This window comes from Procambarus clarkii, chromosome 22 (assembly GCF_040958095.1).
Source record: "Procambarus clarkii isolate CNS0578487 chromosome 22, FALCON_Pclarkii_2.0, whole genome shotgun sequence".
Classification (NCBI taxonomy): Eukaryota; Metazoa; Arthropoda; class Malacostraca; order Decapoda; family Cambaridae; genus Procambarus; species Procambarus clarkii.
In genome coordinates, this window is record NC_091171.1 from 47,463,591 (window position 1) to 47,479,890 (window position 16,300).

Sequence of the window (16,300 nt, forward strand, 5' to 3'; positions counted from 1 at the left end):
GGGAGTGTTGTGGGCGAGGGGTGGCGCGCACACACACACACACACACACACACACACACACACACACACACACACACACACACACACACACACACACACACACGTAGTGTGTATATGAAGCACCACTTGGCAAATGGAATTTAATGTTAATAAATGCCATGTTATGGAAAGTGGAATATGAGAACATAGACCCCACACAACCTATATATTATGTGAGAAATCTTTAAAGAATTCTGATAAAGAAAGAAATCTAGGGGTGGTTCTAGATAGAAAACTATCACCTGAGGACCACATAAAGAATATTGTGCGAGGAGCCTATGCCACGCTTTCTAACTTCAGAATTGCTTTTAAATACATGGATGGCGGTATACTAAAGAAATTGTTCACGACTTTTGTTAGGCCAAAGCTAGAATATGCAGCGGTTGTGTGGTGCCCATATCTTAAGAAGCACATCAACAAACTGGAAAAGGTGAAAAGACATGCTACTAAGTGGCTCCCAGAACTGAAGGGCAAGAGCTACGAGGAGAGGTTAGAGGCATTAAATATGTCAAAACTAGAAGACAGAATAAAAAGAGGTGATATGATCACTACATACAAAATAGTAACAGGAATTGATAAAATCGATAGGGAAGATTACCTGAGACCTGGAACTTTAAGAACAAGAGGTCATAGATTTAAACTACCTAAACACAGTTGCCGAAGAAATATAAGACAATTCACTTTCGCAAACAGAGTGGCAGACGGTTGGAACAAGTTAGGTGAGAAGGTGGTGGAGGCCAAGACCGTCAGTAGTTTCAAAGCGTTATATGACAAAGAGTGCTGGGAAGACGGGACACCACGAGCGTAGCTCTCATCCTGTAACTACACTTAGGTAACTACACTTAGGTAATTACACACATACACACACACACACACACAATCTACCTGTTGATTGACGGTTGAGAGGCGGGACCAAAGAGCCAGAACTCAACCCCCGCAAACACAACTAGGTGAGTACACACACACACACACACTCTCTCTCTCTCACACTCTCTCAGGGGTTTGGTATCTGAGTGGACAGCGCACAGGACTCGTGATTATGTGGCCGGGGTTCGATTCCCGGACCAGGCAGAAACAAATGGCCAAAGTTTCTTTTACCCTGATGCCTCTGTTACCTAGCAGTAAATAGGTAACTGGGAGTTAGACAGCTGTTACTCTTTGCTTCCTGGGTGTGTGTGTGTGGGGGGGGGGGGAGTTAGTTAGTAGTTAGTAACAGTTGATTGAGAGTGAGGATGGACAGATGTAAGCGAGCTTCAAAGTGATGTTCTCAAACATAGATGGGATTACAAAAGTGAATATGGAGAAAGGACACAAAAAGAAAACAGATGTAATAGCACTCACAGAAACATAACTGTCAGGCACTATAAGAAAGACAGTGTTCCAACAAAATTACTATACAGTATAGTAAGGAAAGAGAGGGAGGGAAGAGGAGGAGGAGTGGCTCTGCTGATAAGAAAGAACTGGAGTTTTGAAGAGATGGACATCCCAGGCTGTGAAGATTGCAGAGCCTACATAGGAGGCACCTTGACAATGGGAGCACCGAGGATAATGGCAGTAATAATATATAACCCCCCCCCCCACCCCGTGAAATGACAGAAGACCCAGACAGGAGTATGGCAGGAACAACATGGCAACCATTAACATAACTGAGAGAGCAACTTATATTTCCTGTGTGAAGAAAGCTAAACTGTTGATTATGGAAGACTTCAATCATGGAGAGATAGACTGGGAAAATAAAGAACAACACGGAGGGACAGAAACATGGAGAGCTAAAATATTAGACGTGGCGACAACAAACTTTCTAAGCCAACAAGTCAAGGAGCCTTCAAGAATGAGAGGAAATTATGAACCAGCCAGACTTGATCTAATATTCACCCTGAACGAGTTTATCATTAAAGAAGTCAACTAAGAACCCGCCCACAGGAATGAGTGACCACAGTGCACTAACATGTGAGTATCTGATGGAAGTAGGAATAACCTTACTAAGGAAAGGACCAAAAAGCAAATGGCTGAAATACCGAAGGGGAAACTATGATAAGATAAGAAAATTTCCAATAGGAATACCATGGAAACAGAGTTCAAAGGAAAGTCTGTACAAGACATAATGGACTACATCACCCAGAAGTGTCAAGAGGCAGAAAGCTGGTTTATCCCGACCAGAAAGAAAAAAAAACGAAAACAAAATTGGAATCTGTGGTTCAATCAGGCATGTAAGGTAACAAGGCAACTAAGCACAAGGGCATGGAGAACCTACAGAAATATCAGGACGTTAAAGAGCAGAGAGAGAGAGAGATACCAGAGAGCCAGGAATGTGTACCTCAGTGTGAGAAGAGAAACAGAGAGTTAGTTTGAAAATGACGTAGCAAATAAAGCCAAGACCCAACCAAAACTTCTATACAGCCACATCAGGAGGAAAACAACAGTGAAAGAACGGGTGATGAAACTGAAAAAGGGAGAGGATGGATACACAGAGAATGACAAAGAGGGGTTTGAAGAACTCAACAAGAGATTCCAGGAGGTCATCACAATAGTGCAAGGGGAAGTCCCTGAACTAAGAGGGGTGACGACAAACCAAGCAGCCTTGGAAGATATTGAAATTACCGGAGATGAGGTTAGAAGGTACCCTGCTTGGTCTAGAAGTGACTAAGGCTGTTGGACAAGATGGACTCTTACCATGAATGCTAATAGTGGGGGCAAAAGCCTTTTGCATGCCACTCTTTATGGTGTATAACAAGTCCCTGGAAATAGGAGACCTACCAGAAAGTTGAAAGACAGCTAACGTGTTCCCAATATACAAAAAAAGATGATAGGCAGGAGGCCCTAAACAACAGACTGGCGTCCTTAACTTGTATACTGTGACTGAGAAGATAGTAAGAAAAAGGCTGGTAGTACATCTGGAGAGAAGGGGCTTCGTAACACACCACCAACATGGGTTCAGAGATGGCAAATAGTGCCTCACAGGTTTAATAGAATTCTATGACCAAGCAACAACCATTAAGCAAGAAAGAAAAGGATGGACAGACTGCATTTTCTTGGACTATCAGAAAGCTTTTTGATAAACTCCCCCATAAGAGACTGTTGCATAAGTTGAAGAAACAGGCTGGCGTAATTGGTAAGGTGCTCCAGTGGATAAGGGAATACCTAAACAACAGGAAGCATAAAGTAATTGTGAAGGGTGAGACCTTAGAATGGCATGATGTCACCAGTGAAATCCCACAGGGTTCTGTACTCGGACCTATCCTGTTTCTGATATACGTAAATGATCTTCCAAAGGCTATAGATTCATTCCTTTCAATGCCGATGAAGCTAAAATTATGAGAAAAATTAAGACAGAGAAAGACATCAAGAAACCACAAGATAACCTTGACAAACTGAAGGAAAGGCCCAACAAATGGCTACTAGAGTTTAACTCGAACAATTGCAAAGTGACGAAGATAGGAGTAGGGAGCAGGAGGCCAAACACAAAGTACAAGTAGGGAGAGGAAATCCTTCAGGAATCAAGAGGAGAGAAAAATCTGGGGGTTGATATCACACCAGACCCGCCCCTAGAAGCCCACATCAAAAATATAACATCAGCGGCATATGCAATGCTGTCCAAGATAAGAACAGCCTTCAGACACTTGTGTAAGGCAGACGAGGAGTCACAATGACGTGGCTGAAGATATGAACACTAAACCACACACCAGAAGACGTCGAGACGACGACGTCTCGCTCCGTCCTCGACCATTACCAAGTTGATTGTGATGGGAGCGAGATTGATTGACTGATTGACGAAGATTAAGCCACCCAAAAGGTGGCACGGGCATGAATAGCCCGTAAGTGGTGGCCCTTTTGAGCCATTACCAGTATCAATAGATGATACCGGAGATCAGTGGAGGTGCGACTGCACCCTGCGTGACGGGAGATGTCTCCCGTCGGAGCGAGATTGATGGATTGATGGAGATTAAGCCACCCAAGAGGTGGCACGGGCATGAATAGCCCGTAATGACTGATAGATTATTATTGACATTAAATAAGTCTAGAGAGAGCGGAGGAGGAGGAAATTCCTAAGAGCAAGGCGGAAGGTACGGATGGGATGGGTGTAAGAATGGGTGATAATGGGTAAAAGAATGGGAACGTAAGAATAAGAGGAGAAAAGAAAGAGATTTAGGGTTTAGGGTCACGTTTGTTTAGAAGGTTGGGGCATTTGAGTATATACTGTGAAAGGGAAGAGTCAGCAGCAACACAGCCAGGACTCAGGTTCATGTTGGGTATGGGAGCATGTTGTGTATGAGAGCATGTTGAGCATGTTGTGTATGAGAGCATGTTGGGTATGTTGTGTTTGAGAGCATGTTGGGCATGTTGTGTATGAGAGCATGTTGGGCATGTTGTGTATGAGAGCATGTTGGGCATGTTGTGTATGAGAGCATGTTGTGTATGAAAGCATGTTGGGCATGTTGTGTATGAGAGCATGTTGGGCATGTTGTGTATGAGAGCATGTTGGACATGTTGTGTATGAGAGCATGTTGTGTATGAGAGCATGTTGGACATGTTGTGTATGAGAGCATGTTGTGTATGAGAGCATGTTGGGCATGTTGTGTATGAGAGCATGTTGGGCATGTTGTGTATGAGAGCATGTTGGGCATGTTGTGTATGAGAGCATGTTGGGCATGTTGTGTATGAGAGCATGTTGGGCATGTTGTGTATGAGAGCATGTTGGGCATGTTGTGTATGAGAGCATGTTGGGCATGTTGTGTATGAGAGCATGTTGGACATGTTGTGTATGAGAGCATGTTGTGTATGAGAGCATGTTGGACATGTTGTGTATGAGAGCATGTTGTGTATGAGAGCATGTTGGGCATGTTGGGTATGAGAGCATGTTGGGCATGTTGTGTATGAGAGCATGTTGTGTATGAGAGCATGTTGGACATGTTGTGTATGAGAGCATGTTGGACATGTTGTGTATGAGAGCATGTTTAGCATGTTGTGTATGAGAGCATGTTGGGCATGTTGTGTATGAGAGCATGTTGTGTATGAGAGCATGTTGGGCATGTTGTGTATGAGAACATGTTGGGCATGTTGTGTATGAGAGCATGTTGGGCATGTTGTGTATGAGAGCATGTTGGGTATGTTGTGTATGAGAGCATGTTGGGTATGTTGTGTATGAGAGCATGTTGGGCATGTTGTGTATGAGAGCATGTTGTGTATGAGAGCTTGTTGGGTATGTTGTGTATGAGAGCATGTTGGGTATGTTGTGTATGAGAGCATGTTGTGTATGAGAGCATGTTGGGTATGTTGTGTATGAGAGCATGTTGCATGTTGTGTATGAGAGCATGTTGTGTATCAGAGCATGTTGGGCATGTTGTGCATGAGAGCATGTTGGACATGTTGTGTATCAGAGCATGTTGGACATGTTGTGTATGAGAGCATGTTGGGCATGTTGTGCATGAGAGCATGTTGGGCATGTTGTGCATGAGAGCATGTTGGGCATGTTGTGTATCAGAGCATGTTGGGCATGTTGTGTATCAGAGCCGATTCAACAAGACGGTGTCTGTGTAGAGGCAGGAACGATTATTTTAGAAGACCAATCAATAGGATGATTAGAGTCCTTAACATGACAGAAGACAGCATTGTTTGTATCTATAGACTTAACACTTCTTTTGTGTTCCTTAAGTCTGTCATTCAGTGTACGGCCAGTTTCACCAAGGTGTTGGAGAGGACAAGACGAACAGGAAATAAATTAGACACCAGCAGCATTAGAAGCAGGAGGAGCAGTGTGAATCAGGTTGCTACGAAGTGTGTTAGTTTGTCGCAAGGCGAGTTTTATTTATGTCAAGAGGACGAAAGGTATTAGTGATTTTTTTTAGTTCAGATATGAAGGGAAGGCAGAGCACAGTGCTAATAGTGTTGGAACAGGTTTGGGATGAAAGAAATTTCGTTTAGCTTGAGAATAGGCACAGTTGATAAAATGTACAGGGTAACCAAGGCGAGAGAAAGATTTGTAAATATAGGAAATTTCAGAATCAAGAAACTGAGGGTCACTGATGCGTAGAGCGCGGAGGAAGAGAGAGACGAGGACACTTTTCTTAACAGGAAGAGGATGGAAGGAATATAAGTGAATGTACATGCCACTGTGCATGGGTTTGCGGTAGACAGAGAAAGAGAACCCGGACACAGAGCTGTGAACGTGAACGTCAAGAAAAGGAAGGAGGGAATTAGATTCCCATTCAACTTTGAAATGGAGAGAAGGAGCCAGATTATTAAGATAGGAGAAGAAAGGCTGGAAAAAACTAAGGTCATGAGGACATAAAGCAAAAATGTCATCAACATAGCGAAGCCAGAGAGACGAGTATCAATAGTGGGAAGAAGAACGGTTTCGAAATATTCTATATAGAGATTGGCAAGAACAGGGGAGAGAGAGAGAGAGAGAGAGAGAGAGAGAGAGAGAGAGAGAGAGAGAGAGAGGGAAACCCATAGCCACACCGAAAGTTTGAGAGGAGTATTTACCGATGAAAGAGGAGTCAACACAGTGTCTGACGAGTTCGACGAAAACGAGAGAGAGAGAGAACGTCATCAAGGGGAACATTAGTAAACCGAGAGTCGACATCAAGACTAAGCATCTTAGAGGAGGGCTGCAGGCGCAGTCTTTCTATGAAGTCCTGAGAGTGACGAAGGTGGACAGGAGAAAAAGTGCCAAGATAAGGAGTCACAGTTTTAGCGAGCCAGGAAGCAAAAGGATAGTCGACAGAGGCCCGTGAAGAAATGATAGGACGAAAAGGAACACCAGGTTTATGAGTCTTAGGTAGACCATACAAATAAGGAAAAGAAGGGCAGATGACACGGAAACGTTTTATAAGATCGAAGTCAGGAGGACAAAGCCTAGAGAGCTGTCTTAGTTTGAAGGACGTTTTAAGGCGATCCAAATGGTTAGAAGCCAGAGGGAGTGCGGGCGTCAGAGAGCAGGACATCAGCTTTCTGGAGGTAGTCCTCACGGTTAAGGACAACCACCGAATTGCATTTGTCGGAAGGAAGGATAAGAATATAGTTGTTAGATTTCAGGGAGGCAAGAGCAAGCTGGAGGCGACTCCCACAGCTGGTGGCCCAAGATGAGACCCCCCACTCCCACAGCTGGTGGCCCAAGATGAGACCCCCCACTCCCACAGCTGGTGGCCCAAGATGAGACCCCCCACTCCCACAGCTGGTGGCCCAAGATGAGACCCCCACTCCCACAGCTGGTGGCCCAAGATGAGACGCCCCACTCCCACAGTTGGTGGCCCAAGATGAGACGCCCCACCCCCACAGCTGGTGGCCCAAGATGAGACGCCCCACTCCCACAGTTGGTGGACCAAGATGAGACGCCCCACTCCCACAGTTGGTGGCCCAAGATGAGACGCCCCACCCCCACAGCTGGTGGCCCAAGATGAGACGCCCCGCTCCCACAGCTGGTGGCCCAAGATGAGACGCCCCGCTCCCACAGCTGGTGGCCCAAGATGAGACGCCCCACTCCCACAGCTGGTGGCCCAAGATGAGACGCCCCGCTCCCACAGCTGGTGGCCCAAGATGAGACGCCCCGCTCCCACAGCTGGTGGCCCAAGATGAGACGCCCCACTCCCACAGATGGTGGCCAAAGAACATGAATCTTCTCTATGAAAACCAAGGCCCACAATACATAATTCCAAGATGAAATACAGACCAGACCCCCCCCCCCCAACAAAAAACTTAAGAAACCACCGAAATATAATCACAAGGACCTGAGTGTGAATCTGTGATGCTGCACAACATTCATCTGTAGACATCTATATGTGCTGAAAGCCACGTGAAGAACCTCACCCACACACACACACACACACACACACACTCACAGCTCCTTCGCAAAAGAGAGAGAGCCAGCTTAGCTTAACTGCCACCACCCACACATCGTGTCAGCAAGGCGGACAGCCCGCCTGCTATCATAACTCACACTGTATTTCCCATTTCCAAAAATATTACACACACACACTGACCATTTCTGAGCAAGAATGCGGGCTAACATTCCCATGCAGTGTCGCCCAGGCGCCGGGGGCCCCATGATTTTCACGCCCCACAATTTTTGACAATATATCAGCTTAAACAGATTAACTGGTCACATTCTATCACAGTCACCCATTAACATTTTCTTATGTTCCTTCCTACATTTTCCTCCCTTTTATTGTTTTTTTGTCTGCTTTTACCGTGTGCTTTGTTCTGTTGTCCTCTTGCTTGGTATCTCTCGTTTGTAATAATAATAATAATAAAAATAATAATAATAAAAGGGGAATATATAAAATATTGGTTAATGTTTATTTGTTTCCGGAGTGGTGTGAGACGGGAGTGTGTGTTTCAAGCGTAGCTGAAACAATGGAGCGACTCCGTGTCCGTCATGTCCCCGTCAACTGGGAGATGGTTGTCCCAAGTCTGTAATGATGTATTGGGACCGAGAATTGTCCATTTCATAACAGATCTGTTCGGTGTTCACCACTGAACTTAAGCAACTGGAACGTTCTGGATGATGTTAGAACAAGGATTTTAAAAGCCAAGCAGGATGGCAGTGTATGGTGACAGGATCACCATCCATCCGGCGGCGGCGGCCATGTTGGCGGGAACTTTGTGTTACACAATGCTGCCACTCATCCCTACCTCACTATACTCTCACCATGACACGGCTCATAGTCTAGGGGGAGAGGTTAACAGCGTCCTCTGCTCTCTCTCTCTCTCTCTCTCTCTCTCTCTCTCTCTCTCTCTCTCTCTCTCTCTCTCTCTCTCTCTCTCTCTCTCTCTCTCTCTCTCTCTCTCTTTTATGAACTTTTAAATTATCGGTTTCGAATTCGAAATAATCTTACAACCTTCTTCCTCCGTTTTCTTCTCTTCCCATTTGTTTGCGGATTTTCTTCAGTTCCTTCTTCATCTCTTTCTTCTCCCCTTCTCCTCCTTTAATATTTAAGAATACCTCACATAACCCAATAGGGACAATATAGGTGGAGAGAAAACAGCTTCAGGGATCTAAGAAACATGTAGAAGTATTTATAAACCCCTCAAAAGACACACCTAAGAAACGCAAAGCCAAAAATATCGTCTTAACATGCACACAAAACCACACATTTTTCCCTCTAGAAACTACACAAAAATGTAAGTAAACAAAGCGAGATAAATAATACAAAAAGTATATACCGAAGATCTAATTTGATAACGAGTGAAGAGGAGGAAGCGAATGTTCCCCCCCAAAACTTTGACACTATATCCCGGTGGTGGTGGCGAGGCCGGACAAGTTTAGTATAACTTTTTCCCGACCTGGAATTAACGCGGGAAAACACGCGCGGCACAAATGTAAACATACGCCCTAGGATTACAGCGGAATACTTTTTTAGGTTGAACGAAACTTTCCGTTTATGTTATATACTTGTGATTGGTTGTATATGCGGCATGGCACACACACACACGCACGCACGCACGCACGCACGCACACACACACACACACACACACACACACACACACACACACACACACACACACACATAAAGGGGCCTCGTAGCCTGGTGGATAGCGCGCAGGATTCGTAATTCTGTGGCGCGGGTTCGATTCCCGCACGAGGCAGAAACAAATGGGCAAAGTTTCTTTCACCCTGAATGCCCCTGTTACCTAGCAGTAAATAGGTACCTGGGAGTTAGTCAGCTGTCACGGGCTGCTTCCTTGGGTGTGTGTGTGTGTGTGTGTGTGGTGTGGAAAAAAAAAAAAAAAAAAAAAAAAAAAAAAAAAAGTAGTTAGTAAACAGTTGATTGACAGTTGAGAGGCGGGCCGAAAGAGCAAAGCTCAACCCCCGTAAAAACACAATTAGTAAACACACACACACACACACACACACACACAAGGGGAACACGCACAAGGGGACACAGGTGGAAACTGAGTGCCCAAATGAGCCACAGAGATATTAGAAAGAACTTTTTTAGTGTCAGAGTGGTTGACAAATGGAATGCATTAGGGGTTGATGTGGTGGAGGCTCACTCCATACACAGTTTCAAGTGTAGATATGACAGAGCCCGATAGGCTCAGGAATCTGTACACCTGTTGATTGACGGTTGAGAGGCGGGACCAAAGAGCCAGAGCTCAACCCCCGCAAACACAACTAGGTGAGTACAACTAGGTGAGTACACACACACACACACACACACACGGGTTCGATTCCCGCACGACGCAGAAACAATTGGGCAAAGTTTCTTTCACCCTGAATGCCCCTGTTACCTAGCAGTAAATTGGTACCTGGGAGTTAGTCAGCTGTCACGGGCTGCTTCCTAGTGTGTGTGTGTGTGTGTGTGGTGTGGAAAAAAAAAGAAAAAAAAAGTAGTTAGTAAACAGTTGATTGACAGTTGAGAGGCGGGCCGAAAGAGCAAAGCTCAACCCCCGCAAAACACAACTAGGTTAACACACACACACACACACAGCGTGTGTGTGTGTGTGTTTTCTTTTAGCGTGAGAGTAGTAGAAAAATGGAATGCACTTGGGGAACAGGTTGTGGAAGCAAATACTATTCATACTTTTAAAACTAGGTATGATAGGGAAATGGGACAGGAGTCATTGCTGTAAACAACCGATAGCTAGAAAGGCGGGATCCAAGAGTCAATGCTCGATCCTGCAAGCACATATAGGTGAGTACATATAGGTGAGTACACACACACACACACACACACACACACACACACACACACACGCACACACACACACACACACACACACACACACACACACACACACACACACACACACACACACGCACACACACATACATGATGACATGGACAATCTGAAAGAATGATCCAATAAGTACCAAAGTGCAAAGAAATGAAACTATTGTGTGGGAGCAGGAGGCCGGACACAGGGTACCAACTGGACGATATAACCCTCCAGTAATAAGGTAGAGACATACATCTGGGGTTTATATCCCACCGAACCTGAAGCCCACCTCAGAAGGATGTCTTTAACAGCAAATGCATGTTTGGCCAACATCAGGACCGCCTTTAAAAATTAGTGTAAGGAATCATTCAGCACTTTGTGTATCACATATATCAGACCAATCCTGGAGTATGCAGCTCCAGCGTCGAGTCCATATTTAGTCAAGCACTAGACGAAGTTAGACAAAGTTGAGAGGTTTGCGACCAGATTAGTCCCAGCACTGAGAAGTACACCAGTTAAGTCGACAGGAATTAAACTTGACGTCGGTGGAAGGCAGAAGAGTTAGGGGGGAGATGATCACCAAATGGAAAGTTCTCACGGGAATTGATAGAGTAGATAAAGCAAGATTAGTTAGCACGGGTGATACTCGCAAAAGGGCGCTCAGACGGAAATTGAGAACAATCCAAATGAGCCACAGAATCATTAGAAAGATTTTTTTCAGTATCAGAGTAGTTAACACATGGAATCCGCTGAGTAATAATGTGGTGGAGGCAAACTCGCATACACAGTTTCACATGTAGATATAATAGAACCCAATAGCCCCAGGAACCTGTACATCATTTGACTGACAGTGGAGAAGCGGAGTCAAAGAGCCGGAACTCACCCCCCCCCTCCCCACGCCAAGCACAACTAGGCAAGAACACACGCACATACACAAACAAATACACAGACACACTACTGGGATCTATACTATTTATCATATACGTAAATTATCTTTCAGCAGGAGTTGACTCTTATATGTTAATGTTGGCAGACGATGTAAAACTAACGAGAAGAGTTGAGACAGATGAGTAGTGTAATTAGTTTAGTTTAGTTCATTTATTATGCACCCCATACCCGTCTTGTAGGGCGGTAGTGGAAAGGGTTACAGAGGCACATAATGGGCTCAGGGACTGAACCCCACAGTTCATTTAGCTAAGCAAGTTACAATCTTGATGAGCTAGTTACAAAATTCAATATAAGTCGTCACATCAACAATTTCTTTCCTTATTATGCACCCCATACCCATCCCGTGGGCGGTGGTGTAAAGGGGGTTACAGAGGCACATAATGGGTTCAGGAACTGAACCCTCTAGTTCGTTTAGCTAAGCGAATAACAATCCTTTGACGCTAATTATTGTAAGATTCTCGAAGATGGCTTAGACATGCTGCAGAGTTGGTGCCAGAAATGGCTACTAGAGTTCAACGCCATCAGTGGCACCAGGGGACAGGAGACAGACAGTACTGTACACAATGAAGAAAAACTACTTCCCTGGAGATGCACATTACTCCGGAGGCTCACGTCAGTAGGCTGACATCAGCAGCATACTCTACACTGAGAACCTCACAACATCATATAGGACGCTGTATAAGGAGGATTACAGACCATTATACACCACCTACGTGTGACCAGCTCTGCAATATGCAGCCCCATCGTGAAGCCCTCACCACAAAAAGCACATAAGGAAAATTCAAAAGGTACAGAGGTTTTCCAAAACTCTGAGGGCCGGAGTATGCAGAAAGGCTGAGAGAGGGAGAGAGAGAGAGAGAGAGAGAGAGAGGGAGAGAGAGAGAGAGAGAGAGAGAGAGAGAGAGAGAGAGAGAGAGAGAGAGAGAGAGAGAGAGAGAGAGAGAGAGAGAGAGAGAGAGGAGCATAACAGAGAGCAAGAGAGGCATAAACTAAATGGCCCAGGATGCACAAACCAGCTCCAGCCCTAATTTGAGAATTAGATATGATAGAACTATTTCAGCAAGAACAGTCTACCAGTCAACTGCACCAACAACAACAGTCTACCAGTCAACTGCACCAACAAGAACAGTCTACCAGTTAACTGCACCAACAACAACAGTCTACCAGTTAACTGCACCACCAACAACAGTCTACCAGTTAACTGCACCAACAACAACAGTCTACCAGACAACTGCACCACCAACAACAGTCTACCAGTTAACTGCACCAACAACAACAGTCTACCAGTTAACTGCACCACCAACAACAGTCTACCAGTTAACTGCACCAACAACAACAGTCTACCAGTTAACTGCACCAACAACAACAGTCTACCAGACAACTGCACCACCAACAACAGTCTACCAGTTAACTGCACCAACAACAACAGTCTACCAGTTAACTGCACCAACAACAACAGTCTACCAGACAACTGCACCAACAACAACAGTCTACCAGTTAACTGCACCAACAACAACAGTCTACCAGTTAACTGCACCACCAACAACAGTCTACCAGTTAACTGCACCAACAACAACAGTCTACCAGTTAACTGCACCAACAACAACAGTCTACCAGACAACTGCACCACCAACAACAGTCTACCAGTTAACTGCACCAACAACAACAGTCTACCAGTTAACTGCACCAACAACAACAGTCTACCAGACAACTGCACCAACAACAACAGTCTACCAGTTAACTGCACCAACAACAACAGTCTACCAGTTAACTGCACCAACAACAACAGTCTACCAGACAACTGCACCACCAACAACAGTCTACCAGACAACTGCACCAACAACAACAGTCTACCAGACAACTGCACCAACAACAACAGTCTACCAGACAACTGCACCACCAACAACAGTCTACCAGACAACTGCACCAACAAGAACAGTCTACCAGTCAACTGTTACAAGAAGGACCGGCCAAGGTGACGAGGCTACGAGACTCGTCTCGCTAAGATTCCCGTATAAAATATCGTTGCAGTTTTCTCCGCCACATCTGAGATCTGCCCAGCAGGAGAATGTTGCCCAAGCGGCGCTATGTTAAGGTCTTCAATATATCTGTGGACGTGTTCCTCTGTGCCTCTACGCCTCTCTGGCCGCCGCCCTCCGGATGTACCGTGTTTGGGTAACAGATAAAAAGTAGATATATTGCCAAACTTGTTGTGAAAATGTCTTCAATGCGTAGATTTATGGTGTTATATGTTATAGGGGAATGAGAGAGAGAGAGAGAGAGAGAGAGAGAGAGAGAGAGAGAGAGAGAGAGAGAGAGAGAGAGAGAGAGAGAGAGAGAGAGACAGAGAGACAGAGAGAGAGAGACAGAGAGACAGAGAGAGAGAGAGAGAGAGAGAGACAGAGAGAGAGAGAGAGAGAGAGAGAGAGAGAGAGAGAGGAACTGAGACTAATGCGTCAACAAGGTAGCCATATAGACACAAGATAATGGTAGGATTTTAGAAATACGATAATCAGGATGACAGCGGCAGTTGTGGTTGTGGTGGAGGGGTGGTGGTGGTGCTGGTGGTTGTGGTGGGGTAGTGGTGGTGGTTGTAGTGCGGGGGTGAGTGACTGATGAAGATTAAAGGCACAACAAGAGGTGGCACGGGCATGAATAACCCGTAATGGAAAGGGAGGGGGGGGGGGGTGATACTTACCCATCAGCAGTGAATCACAGCCTGGTTGATCAGGTATGGCTCCCACAACTTCTTCCTTCAGTTTATCTCACCTGTTGACCACCAGTACGGGACACATCAGCCTCGCTCCTGTGCCAGGTGAGTCCACTACGGGCTCTCCATAGCCCGTGCTACTTAGAACATTTTGTTCTCAGTAGCTGAATCTTAAAGAACAACAACCAGTACGGGCCACGAGTACTGCCTGACCTTCAACACCTTTGTGCTGACCTTCAACACCTTTGTGCTGACCTTCAACACCTTTGTGCTGACCTTCAACACCTTTGTGCTGACCTTCAACACCTTTGTGCTGACCTTCAACACCTTTGTGCTGACCTTCAACACCTTTGTGCTGACCTTCAACACCTTTGTGCTGACCTTCAACACCTTTGTGCTGACCTTCAACACCTTTGTGCTTCCACTTGTGTCCTCCTGTCCTACTTCACCTAACGATGGTTGATGCACTATTATGTGCGGGGGGGGGATATTGCTGGGGTGGGGGGATGGGGGTATTACTTAGGTAAGGGGGGGGGGTGGATTATTACTGTGGGGTGGTGATTTTACATGGCTCATTCCTTCCTTAGTTTATTAGACAAGAGTCAAACTACTCTTAAACTCTTTGCGAAAGAAATAATATAGCCAAAGACCTACATATATAAAAATTAATCATGACTATACATTTCTTTCTTCAGTAATACAAAGTAACAAAGAGGTGCTGGAGCTGAATGTTACGGGTGACATTCTTCTTGAGTAGCGCCAGGTATACCAGTATAAAGTATACTTGATGGTGGGTCTGTAAACTATTGTTGTGTGGCTTTAATAACCCTAATTATTCTTTAGTTCGTTTATTCCAGTCCTACATCAGCCTGCAACAATATATTTACTGATGCAGGCTGCAAGATGACTCCATAAACAACCAAGGGGGGGGGGAGTGTAGGGGGGCGGGGGAGAGGGAGACTTATCTGTATGGAAAAGCTATACACACACACACATGTACACGCTGTACACTTGTTGATTGACGGTTGAGAGGCGGGACCGAAGAGCAGAGCTCAACCCCCGCAAGCACAACTAGGTGAAGACGATGAGTCACAATAACGTGGCTAAATTATGTATTTAAATGCTAATTATATACTTAAATTATGTACTAATTATATACTTAAAGGCTCTAATCTTTCTAACAAACGAGACCTAACATAAGCTTACCCTTCCATTTATCTTTCTTTCTCTTTCTTTTCTTTCTCTCTCCTCTCTTTTTTCTGTTAATTGTTTTCTCTTACGTTCCCTTATCCTCTTCTTATTCCTATTACTATCTCCTCTCATTCGGTGGTTTTAATTGGAGCTGCCTCGTATGGGCCAATAGGCCCTCTGCAGTTCTTATTCCTACTACTATCCCCTCTTCCACATCTTACTTTCCTCCTCACCGCTCTTGCCTATTTATTGCCAGTCTCTACTTCCTCATCACAATCGACTTGAGAATGGTCCAGGACGGACCGAAACGTCGTCGTCCCTTCACCTTCTAGTGTGTGGTATGGTCAACAACTAGGTGAATACACACACACAAACAGGCGCCAGAGATTAACAGTCAGGGACGAGTAGTGGGACTGGCAAACGGTAACGAGTGGAGTACCTCAAGGATCGGTGCTGGGACCAGTTCTATTTCTAATATACCTTAACGACATGTTTACAGGAGTCGAGTCCTGTATGTCGATGTTCGCGAATGACGAGAAATTAATGAAACGAGTTGTGACAGATGAGGATTGTAGGATCCTCCAAGAGGACTTGAACAAGCTGCTGAAATGATCGAAGAAATGACTACTGGAGTTCAACACGACCAAGTGTAAAGTTATAGAAATGGGACTAGGGAGACAGGAGACCAAACAATCATTACACAATGAAGAGAAACTACTTTCATGTGACTATTCGAGAAAGAGACTTGG